The 12,061-nt window shown below is 40.0% G+C and overlaps 1 protein-coding gene and 1 pseudogene across 7 annotated transcripts in view; one reads left to right on the forward strand and one right to left on the reverse strand.

Moving 5' to 3' along the window:
• Positions 1 to 12,061, reverse strand: part of Ncoa6 (nuclear receptor coactivator 6) — a 139,378-nt gene that overhangs the window by 115,444 nt on the left and 11,873 nt on the right. The gene's annotated exons all lie outside the window — the stretch shown is intronic.
• On the forward strand, positions 5,183 to 8,819 carry LOC123462890 (annotated as a pseudogene).

Raw genomic sequence — 12,061 nt, forward strand, 5'->3', positions numbered from 1 at the left:
TATAACAACAAAAGAGTTGTCATAACCTTCCATGAACCAGGTGTGGTGGCATATATATCTCTTTGGAGAACAGCCAAGGAGATTCTTAAGTTTGAGGGCAGCCTGGGATACAGAGAACCTGCCTCAAAACAAAACAAAATAGGGGCTGGAAAGATGGTTCAGTGGTTAAAGGCTTTGCTTGCAAAGCCTGAATGCCTGGGTTTGATTCCCTAGTACCTACATAAAGCCAAGTGCACAAAGTGGCATATGCTTTTTGGAGTTCATTTGTAGTGGCAAGAGGCTCTGGCGTGCTTTTACTCTCGTTGCCTCACTAATAAATTTAAAAAAAAAATTTTTTTTTGGTTTTTCGAGGTAGGGTTTTACTCTAGCCCAGGCTGTCCTGGAAGTCACAATGTAGTCTCAGAGTGGCCTTGAACTCGGCAATCATACTACCTCTGCCTCCCAAGTGCTAGGATTAAAGGCATATTGCTACAACTGGCTTTTTAAATTTTCTTTGAGGTAGGGAAAATATTTTTTAAAAAATAAACACAAGCCAGCTATCCCAGCAATCAAGAGGGGGGAGTACAATATCTTCAGATCTCCACGATCTGTTAGCATACAAGGTACAAATTAGGAGTACTGACTTTGTAACTAAGACTGCTTGGACTCAATTATTGTTAGATATATCTATTGCTAGTCTGTAAAAAGGGATTTAAGGGCTGGAGAGATGACTTAGCGGTTAAGGCGCTTGCCTGAAAAGCCTAAGGACTCATGTTCAACTCTCCAGATCCCATGTAAGCCAGGTACACAAGGTGATGCATGTGCCAGGTCATGAATGAGCAAAAGGTGGTGCACCCATCTGGAGTTCCACTGCAGTAGCTGGAGGCCCCAGCATGCCAATTCTCATTTGCTCTCTTATTAAAAAAGGGGGGGGGGGCAAACAAACAAAAACCAGGCTTCATCCAAAGCCAAATGGAATCACTGGAGCAAAAAGGCCAATTATTTTGGCCTGTGCTCCCAGGTCATAAGGCCACTGGAGATGATGGGACACTTCTACACTGGCCCCTGGTATGTCACCTGTCTTTCTGATCAGGGAGGATATGGAGACCCAAAGAAAAAATCAGTGTACAGTCTGAAATAGGAGAGTCACAACTGAGGAGCAATCAGTCCTCCTGGCTTTCCAAAGAAGGGAAAACTGCTGGGCCAACATGGCCCTGACTCATCCTAACAGACAGAAAACACCAGTAAGCTATAGGGCTCCTCCTGGGTCCCTAAAGTCTCCTTTGGAAAGTCATTAGTGACCTCCAAAATTAATCCTTGATTAACTTTTGGCTATCTGCTTGGTCTTAAACACTCAGAGAAAAATGTATAACCAAAGATAAAGGGATAACTCAAATATATGAATGACCTATTAAATGATACAAGAGCTTCCCAAGAGGGAAAACAAGCAAAGCCTCAAGACATGTTGTCCCCAACTCTAATAGTTCTAATTCTATAATAATGAAAAACAACCATACATGTCAAAAGGGTTATTTTCAAATCTAGGAGGTATATATATATATGACTCTGACCAAAGGTCATTTAATTCAGAAGACTTCTTTATACTGGAAACAATAGTGAATCTCTTTTAACTGGTACCAGGACATCCTTAAATAAGTCCTGAGAACAAAAATGTATTTGTACAGCCTTCAATGGCACAATGGCTCTATGGTCCCAACCTTTGGCCTTGGTTACCTCAGGATTAATTAAAAAGGTACACTCTGGAAGGCTATTATCAAGGTTAAATGTTGGGTATGTTTCTGATAACTCTGCTAATATCTGTTTTACAAACCATATGGAAACAGATTCAGGCCATGTCAGACACTACTGTGCCATTTGATGAACAGTTCTAGAAGAAAATCTCAGCCACCTCATGCTCAGATGGTCCCAAGGCAAGCCAACTCCATCTACCTGGGTTTCCTTGAATGCTTCCCAAGGCCTACAAGCCCACAAGAATGATAACCCTGAAGGCAACCAGTTTGCTATGTGCTCACTTCTCATTAACTCCTTAATTGTATTCTTTCTCCCCAACATTCTGTTTCAAAACTGTCTTCCTGCACTCCATCAGTATACTTTTGGAATCCTTTAGAGTAGTTCCCCTCTCTGGTAGAAACTCTCTAGCTGCCACAACCTCATGCCTCATTCAGCAGGAAATAGTTACTCTGACATCTTTGTCCCTTGTCCTCTAACGGCAGTTAAGAGTGTCTTCTCATGAGAGGGGGTAGGTAGAGCTAGGGTAACTGGACCCCTGTTAAAAAGGGCAGGAAAGGCTGGGCATGATGGCACATGCCTTTAATCCCAGCACTTGGGAAGCAGAGGTAGGTGCACACCATGAGTTTGAGGACGCCCTGAGACTACATAGTAAATTCCAGGTCAGCCTGTGCTAGAATAAGACCGTACCTCGAAAAAATAAAAATGGGCTGGAGAGATGGCTTAGCAGTTGAGGCCTTTTCCTGCAAAGCCTAAGAATCGTGGTTCAATTACCCAGTACCCACATAAGCCACATGCACAAGGGGCACATGCATCTGGAGTTCGTTTGCAGTGGTTGGAGACCCTGGTGTGCCCATTCTCTCTCTGTCTGCCTCTGTCTCTCTCTCTCTCTGACCCTCTCTCAAATAAATAAATAAAAATTTCATTTTTTTTAAATGATATTTTTATTTTTTATTTTTTGAGAGAGTCAGAGAGAGAGAGAGAGAGAATGGGCGTGCCAGGGCCTCCAGGCACGGCAAACGGAACTCCAGATACGTGCGCCCCCTTGTGCATCTGGCTTACGTGGGTCTTGGAGAATCAAACCATGTCTCCAGCCCCTTTCCTTTTTTTTTTAAAGAAAATTTTATGGGCTGGAGGGATGGCTTAGCGGATAAGGCGTTTGCCTGCAAAGCCAAAGGACCCTGGTTTGATTCACCTGGGCCAAAAGACAGCCCACCACCCTAAGGTTATAAATACTTTTGCAAGGGGAGGGCAGTCTCTCACTCTCTGATCACTTGGGAACTTCTAGCTGTGGGTGAGTTTTTCCCTCAGCTGGGCCTGGGCCCTTAGTCTCTGCATGGGTTCTCTATCTCCTCTAGCTCCCCACACAGCAGGAGCTCCTTGAACTGTAGTATACACATGTGTATGTGCTTATATGGCATTCTATGTGCTCATTGATGGGGCTGGGCTAGAGCAGAAAATTTGTTCTTTCTTTGTGATCAAGTCTTTTACTGATTCCAGAACTTGCTGTTACTCAGCCCTGGTAATGATTCTCTAGTCTCCACTCTCCACAGGACTAGGGTTCCAAATGTGTATGGCCACACCCAGCTGCTTATGTGGGTTCTGGAGATCTGAACTTGGCCAGTCTCAGGTTCCCTTGAGGCCATCCTTATGCAGAAAGCACACTTCGCCACTGAGGCATCTCTCCAACATGGTTTGTGTAATTTCTTTTTTTCTTTCTTTCTGAGGTAGGGTCTCAGTCTAGCCAGGCTGACCTGGATCTCACTCTCAGGCTGGCCTTGAACTCACAGCAACCCTCCTATCATAGCCTTCAGAGTACTGGGATTAAAGGCATGCATCACCACGTCTGGCTTGTATAAATTTAAAAAAAAATTATTTGAGAGAGGGAGGAGAAGAGAGAGAGGAAGTGGCAGATAGAGAGAATGGGTGCACCGGGGTCTCTAGCCACTGCAAACCAACTCCAGACACACGTGCCACCTTGTGCATCTGGCTTATGTGGGTACTGGGGAATCAACCTGGATCCTCAGCCTTCTCAGGAAAGCACCTTAACCTCTAAGCCCTTGTGTAAATTTTTAAGACATGAAAAACTATATATATGGATTGGGGATGTGGCTCAGTGATTAAGAGCACTTACCACACAAGCAAGAGGGCCTTAAGTCTAATTCCCCAACACCTATGTAAACGGTTGTGTCAATGAAACCTCATAACCCCATTCCTGAGAGAACAGAGAATCTCTGGGGCTTTCTGGCAAGCTAGTACGACTAAAAACAGTAGTTCCAGGTTCACAGAGTGATTCTGTCTCATGGGAATATATGGATGGGTGCCAAAGGAAGACACCTGATTTTCTCCTCTGGCCTCTGCATGTGCACACAAAGGGCACCTACACCTGTATACACATGTGCACATATCACATACTACACCATATGAGACACACACATACACACCACAATACTGTGTGAGCCAAATAAAACGTGTTCATATCAAAATCAACCCAAGTTATATTCTCTGCTAAAAAAGTTCTTTTAAAAAGAAATTGCAAGCTGGGCGCAGTGGCGCACTCCTTTAATCCCAGCACTCAGGAGGCAGAGGTAGGAGGTGCGCCGTGAGTTTGAGGCCACCCTGAGAATACAAAGTCAATTCCAGGTCAGCCTGATGTTAGAGTGAGACCCTACCTCAAAAAATTGAAAAACCAACCAAACACACAAACAAGAAAAAAGAAATTGCAGGGCCTTTAATCCCAACACTCAGGAGGCAAAACTAGGAAGATCATAGTGAATTTGAGGCCACCCTGAGACAACACACTGAATTCCAGGTCAGCCTGGGCTACAGCAAGACTGTACCTCGAAAAAAAAAAAAATTTTTTTTTTACAAAAAGACAGAAATTATATAGGAGGATTCCATTCAAATAGACAATTAAGGCAGCCCTAAAGTTAAACAGCTCCTTACAGTCATCTCAGCTTAGCTCTCAACCATTCTGATTTAACCTGGAAACAAAATTAACATAACAATTTAGTTAACACTGGTGAGCCCATACTCCATGCCAAAGTGCTGGTGAATCAGAAATGAATAATTGTTCTAAATAAGAGATAATATTTATTGAGTACTTCATAGGTCCCAGGCACTGTTCTACATGATACAAGAACCTAACTCGAGATTTCCAGTTAAGATGGCGGCAGAGGAACCACACCAAAGCAGCCAGGGGGGAAAAAGCAAAAAGAAAAAAAAAAAAACAAACAGCAAAATGTACTCTTCTACTAAAAAATGAAGTGTATAAGAAATTACCAACTGCAGCACAGAAGGAGGACAGATCCAGAGTGACTAGAGCGCGCAGCGGCAGCACCAGGTCTGTGTGGCCACAGCCGTAAGGCTCGGTCTGAGCCGCAGGAAAAACCAGGTGAGGAGACTCTCCACTCACGCCGGAGCTCCTCACAAACTCAAGAAACGTGAAGTGAGGATGGCAGGGATGAACAGAGGAGCAGCTCGTGAGGAATACGATTGCGAGGACCAGTGGGAAAACATCAACCATCCACAGCCTCCCCTCCCCAATCGCCAGCATAAGTACCAGCAAGCACCAGAGACCTGGGGAAGAGAGCTCACCTACACAGCACCTGACAGGTGATCAGAGCAGCGATCCAGCGACCCAGGCAGCCTACCTGAACTCACAGTGCAACAAAGAGGGACCCAAGCAGGAGCACAGCATAATTGAGAACAAAATTATCCCAGAAGGTAACTGGGATTACACCAGGGAAAGGCCTCACATGGTCACAAACTGACCTGGAACCTTCAACAGACCAGAAATCTTAGCCTCCTGTTTGATAGGACTAAGGATGTGGGGCAACACACATCCTAAGAGGCTGTGACTTTGAGGAGCTGGTAGTCATAATACCTATTTTGCATAAATACTCTGTGCTGTTTTTCACTGAATATGTACATTGTTTAGTTAAATTTTAGAATCTGCATGTATTTTGTTCCATTCAGCCTTCTTGAATACTCTCATAGCAGGCAAACCCAACATCTAGGGTCACTTTTGCAGTTACCCTAAGAGTCCTAAGAGCCACACCTAGCACCCTAAGCTCCTACCCTGAATATATATAACGTCAGATTGATTGATACATCTAATAATACTGCAGCTAATTAGAAAATCCAAGCATTAAAATTAATCCAAGATGCAAAAATATGTACCTTATAACACAAGAAACACAAAAAAATCAAGACAATATAAATCCACCAAAAAGTATTAATGCATCAGAAATGACCTCCAGTGAGACTGATCTAGAGGAAATGCCTGAGAAAGACTTCAAAAGAATGATTATAAATATATTCAAAGAAATCAGGGAGGAAATCAAAGGAATCAAAGAGGAAATCAAAGGAATCAAAGAAGACACAGGAAACCAATTTAATGACATGAGGAGGTCAATACAAGATAAGGAAATGCAAATAATAAACAAAAGCCAGTCAGAATTACTAATAATGAAGAATACAGTCAATAAAATAGAAAAAAAAAAAACTCTGTAGAAAATCTCACCAGTAGAATGGATGGATGAGGGAGAGGACAGAATATCTAAACTTAGAAGACCAGGTGGCTGGTCTAATACAGTCCAACAAAGAGAAAGACAGACTAACAGAAAAGTACCAAACATACAAACCAAAGAAAGTACCTTGAAAGCAGTTAGAAAAATCAAGTCACATACAAAGGCAAGCACATCAGGATCACAGCAGATTACTCAACACAAACTTTCAAAGCCAGAAGGGCTTGGAATGATGTATTCCAAATTCTGAAAGATAACAACTGTCAACCAAGGTTACTTTATCCTGTAAAAGCTATCCATTCAGAGAGATGGAGAAAAAAGGACATTCTACAACAAAAGCAGGCTAAAGGAATATTTGAAGACAAAACCAGCTCTACAGAAAATACTTACAAGGATCCTCCATGCTGAAGAGAAAAGAAAACATAAGGAATCTGGAAGAAACAAACCATACTCAATATTAGTTAATACAAGAGAGCAAAGGTAAAACCAGAAGAACTACAAAACAAGAAAAATGACAAAAATAAATACACACCTTTCAATAATAACTCTGGTTTTTTTTTTTTTGGGGGGGGGGTTCGAGGTAGGGTCTCACTCTAGCCCAGGCTGACCTGGAATTTACTCTGAAGTCTCAGGGTGACCTCAAACTCTGGGCAATCCTCCTACCTCTGCCTCCTGAGTGCATTAAGGGTATAGTGGCCCACCATGCCCCGCTCAATAATAACTTTTTAATTTCAACGGCCTCAATCCCAAAACCAAAAGACATAGGTTTGCAGACTGGGTTAAACAGAAAGATTCTTCAATTTGTTGCCTCCAAGAAACTCACCTTTTCACAAAAGAAGTGCATTATCTTAGGGTAAAAGGTTGGAAACGGTGTTTCAAGTAAATGAGCCTAGAAAACAAGCAGGGGTTGCTATCCCAATATCTCATAAGGTAGACTTCAGTCCAACATTAGTTAGGAAAGATAAGGAAGGTCACTTTATATTGATTAAAGGCACACTCCAACAGGAGGCCATTACAATCCAAAACATATATGCATTGAACACGGGGGCTCCAAACTTCATCAAACAAATGCTATTAGAACTATGGTCACGGATAACACTAAACACAGTTGTGGTGGGTGACTTTCAACACCCCACTCTCATCAATTGACAGGTCATCCCGGCAAAAAAATAAACAGGCATCTGGATTATATGAGATTATAGAACAAATGGACCTAACAGGTATCTACAGGACATTTCATCCAAATGCTGCAGAATATACATTCTTTTCAGCAGCACATGGAACATTCTCTAAAACAGACCATATATTAGGACACAAAGCAAATCTTAACAAATACAGGAAAACTGAAATAATTCCTTGCACTCTATCTGATCACAATGGGCTCAAACTACAAATCAATAGCAATAAAAAGCTATACAGCATATACAAAATCATGGAAACTAAACAATACACTACTAAATGATGAAAGGGTCAATGAAGAAATCAAGAAGGAAATCAAAATATTCAAAAAGCTAAACGATAATGAGAACACAACATACCAAAACCTTTGGGACACAATGAAGGCAGTCCTAAGAGGGAAATTTATAGCTTTAAGTGCCTATATTAAGAAATTAGAGGCCCCGGCTTGCCTTTCTTCTTGTGCTCAGCTTTAACTATAGTCTCTGGGAGAGCGAAAACTTTATTGGGCCCTGACTTCTTCTAGTCACCTACATCGCAACAGACATGGAGAGATGGCTTAGCGGTTAAGGCGCTTGACTGTGAAACCTGAGGACTGAGGGAGTTACTATGGTTAAACCAATAGTTTATGGTAATGTTGCTCGCTATTTTGGAAAGAAAAGAGAAGAAGATGGTCATACCCATCAATGGACGGTATATGTAAAACCATACAGAAATGAGGATATGTCAGCATATGTGAAGAAAATCCAGTTTAAATTACATGAAAGCTATGGCAAAGCCTCCATATGAAATTACTGAAACAGGATGGGGCGAATTTGAAATAATCATCAAAATATTTTTCATTGACCCTAATGAAAGACCTGTCACCCTCTATCATTTATTAAAACTATTCCAATCAGACACCAATGCCATGCTGGGGAAAAAGACAGTGGTTTCAGAGTTCTATGATGAAATGATATTTCAAGACCCAACAGCAATGATGCAACAGTTATTAAAAACATCTCGTCAGCTAACATTAGGAGCCTATAAGCATGAAACAGAATTTGCAGAACTTGAAGTGAAAACCAGAGAAAAATTAGAAGCTGCCAAGAAAAAAACAAGGTTTGAAATTGCAGAACTTAAGGAGAGATTAAAAGCAAGTCGTGAAACTATAAATTGTCTAAAAAATGAAATTAGAAAACTTGAAGAAGATGATCAGACAAAAGACATATAAACAGTGTTGAAGAGAACTTGGCAGCAAGTTAGACTGGAAATAAGGTGGACTTTAATGGAGAAATGGACTGAATGAAAAAACTGTGATGTTTCTTGGAGGAACTGCATAAATAATTGCTGACCATAGATTTCTCAGTAGTGAAGTCCAAGTATTCATACTACTTAAGCAATCATTGGGGAAAATATATGGATGTCTTAAGAGTGGCTACTGTATGGGCATTTTACCAACATCCTTTATGGAAATTCCATGATGTTGAGCACAATTTTTTTTACATTTTTATTGGAATATATATATGTAGCTTATTTTCCATTAGACAGGCATCAGAATTTCATTATAAAGTATAATGTGCAAATTTTTATACTTCCCTCCTAGTTAGAATTAATAATAAGCTTGGTGTGTATATTTAATTTTGCAAGTACCTGTCTGCCCTCTCCTACCTCTTTTGTATATATGATGTACCCAGTAAGTAAATGTAGCTTACTGATCCTGAAAAAAAAAAAAGAAAGAAAGAAATGAGAAAGGTCTCAAGTAAACAACTTAATATTTCACCTTAAAGCCTTAGAAAAAGAAGAACAAGGCAAACCGAAAATCAGAAAACGGGAAGAAATAATAAAGATTAGGGCAGAAATTAATGAAATAGAAACAAAAAAAAAAATCCAAAGAATCAATGAAACAAAGAGTGTGTTCTCTGAAAGGATAAACAAAACTGATAAACCTTTAGCAAATCTGCCAAAAGAAAGAGAGAAGAGACACAAATTAATAAAATTAGAGATGACAAAGGCACCATCACGACACCAGAGAAATTCAAAACACCATGGGGGCATACTATAAGAACATATACTCACTAAGTTTGAAAATATGAAAGAAATGGATACTTTCCTTGATTTATATGACTTACCTAAATTAAATCAAGATGAGATTAACCACTTAAGTAGACCTATAAAAAGTATGGACATCCAAGAAGTTATCAAAAATCTGCCAACTAAGCCGGGCGTGGTGGCACACGCCTTTAATCCCAGCACTCGGGAGGCAGAGGCAGGAGGTTCGCCATGAGTTCGAGGCCACCCTGAGACTCCATAGTGAATTCCAGGTCAGCCTGGGCTAGAGTGAGACCCTACCTCGAAAAAAAAAAAAAAAAAAAAAAGAAAGAAAGAAAGAAAGAAAGAAAGAAAGAAAAGAAAAAAAAAATCTGCCAACTAAAAATGTCCAGGCCCAGATGGATTCACTAGTGAATTTTACCAGACCTTCAGGAAAGAACTAACACCAATGCTTCTTAAACTTTTCCAAAAAATAAAGAAGAAGAGAAGGCATCATGGTGCTGGGAAGAAGTGACAGGAGTACTCAGCACTGCAATATCTCTATCACACCTTCCAAGGCTCGGGGTCCAGAAAGAATGCAACAGCCAAAGGAAGGGTAGGACTCCTTACAAAGTGCTCCTCCAGACACAAAATGGCCTAGATATCCATGACCTCACAGTGCTTGACACTACCTATAGAAGACCATCATATAGGAGGAAAAGATCATGACATCAAAATAGAAGAGAGACTGATTGAGAGGGGGAGGGAATATGATGGAGAATGGAGTTTCAAAGGGGAAAGTGGGGGGAGGCAGGGCATTAAAATGGGACATTGTTTATAATCATGGAAGTTTTGTTATTTAAAAAAATAGAAAAAGAAGGAATCCTACCAAACTCTTTCTACAAAGCCAGCATCATCCTGGTTCCAAAACCAGGTAAAGATAGAACAAAAAAAGAAAATTATAGACCAATCTCCCTCATGAATATAGACGCAAAAATTCTCAACAAAATATTGGCAAACAGAATACAAGAATATATCAGAAAGATCATTCATTCCAACCAAATAGGCTTTATCCCAGAAATGCAGGGATGGTTCAACATATACAAATCGATAAATGTAACACATTATATAGATGGACTGAAGGACAAAAATCACATGATCATCTCATTAGATGCAGAAAAAGCGTTTGACAAAATCTAACATCGCTTTATGGTAAAAGTCCTACAGAGACTGGGAATAGAAGGATCATATCTCAATATAATAAGGCTATCTATGACAAGCCTACAGCCAACATATTACTAAATGGAGAAAAACCTGAAACTTTTTTCACTAAAATCAGGAACAAGACAAGGGTGTCCACTGTCCCCACTTTTATTTAATATAGTTTTGGAAGTCTTAGCTATAGCAATAAGGCAAGGGACACATATAAAAGAGATACAAATTGGAAAGGAAGAGGTCAAGTTATCATTATTTGCAGATGACATGATTCTATACATAAAGGACCCTAAAGACTCTACCAGCAAACTGTTAGAGCTGATAAACACCTATAGCCATGTAGCAGGATACAAAATAAACACACAGAAATCAGTAGCCTTCCTATATGCTAACAATAAACACACAAAGGATGAAATCAGAGAATCACTCCCATTCACAATTGCATACAAAAAAATAATAATAATAAACCTAACCAAGGAAGTGAAGGATCTCTACAATGAAAACTTTAAAAAAACACTCAAGCGAGAAATTGCAGAAGACACTAGGAAATAGAAAGACTTCCCTTGTTTTTGGATCAGAAGAATGAATATTGTGAAAATGGCAATTTTACCAAAAGCAATTTACACATTTAATGCAATCACCATCAAAATCCCAATGACATTCTTCACAAAAATAGAAAAAAAAATCCAAAAATTCATTTGGAAACATAAAAAAACTGACTATCTAAAACAATTTTGAGCAACAAAAACAAGGCTGGAAGTATCACAATACCTTATTTTAACCTATACTACACAGCCACAGTTAACAAAAATATGGTACTGGCACAGAAGCAGACATGTAGATCAATGGAACAGAAGAGGACCCAGATGTAATTCCGGGTAGCTATACTTACCTGATCTTTGACAAAAATGCCAAAAATACTCATTCGAGAAAAGACAGCCTCTTCAGCAAATGGTGCTGGGAAAACTGGATATGTATCTGTAGAAGGATTAAAATAGATTTCTTCTCTCTCCCCATGTACAAGAATTATGTCCAAATGGATCAAAGACCTTAACATCAGATTTGAAACTCTGAAACTGCTAGATGAAAATGTAGGGGAAACCCTTCAACATACTGGTCTTGGCAAGGACTTTCTGAATATAACCTCAAGTGCTCAGGGAATAAAACCACAGATTAATCACTGAGACCAAATGAAATTATAAGCCTTTGTATGGCAAAAGACACTGTGAACAGAGCAGAGGCAACCTACAGAATGGGAGAAAATCTTTGCCAGCTGTACATCTGACAGAGGACTAATATCTAGGATAGACAAAGAACTCAAAAAATTAAATAATAAGAAATCAAACAACCCAATTTAAAAAATGGGCTATTGCCGGGTGTAATGGTGCACGCCTTTAATCCTA

The sequence above is a fragment of the Jaculus jaculus genome, chromosome 8 (genome assembly GCF_020740685.1).
Source record: "Jaculus jaculus isolate mJacJac1 chromosome 8, mJacJac1.mat.Y.cur, whole genome shotgun sequence".
In the NCBI taxonomy this organism is placed as follows: Eukaryota; Metazoa; Chordata; class Mammalia; order Rodentia; family Dipodidae; genus Jaculus; species Jaculus jaculus.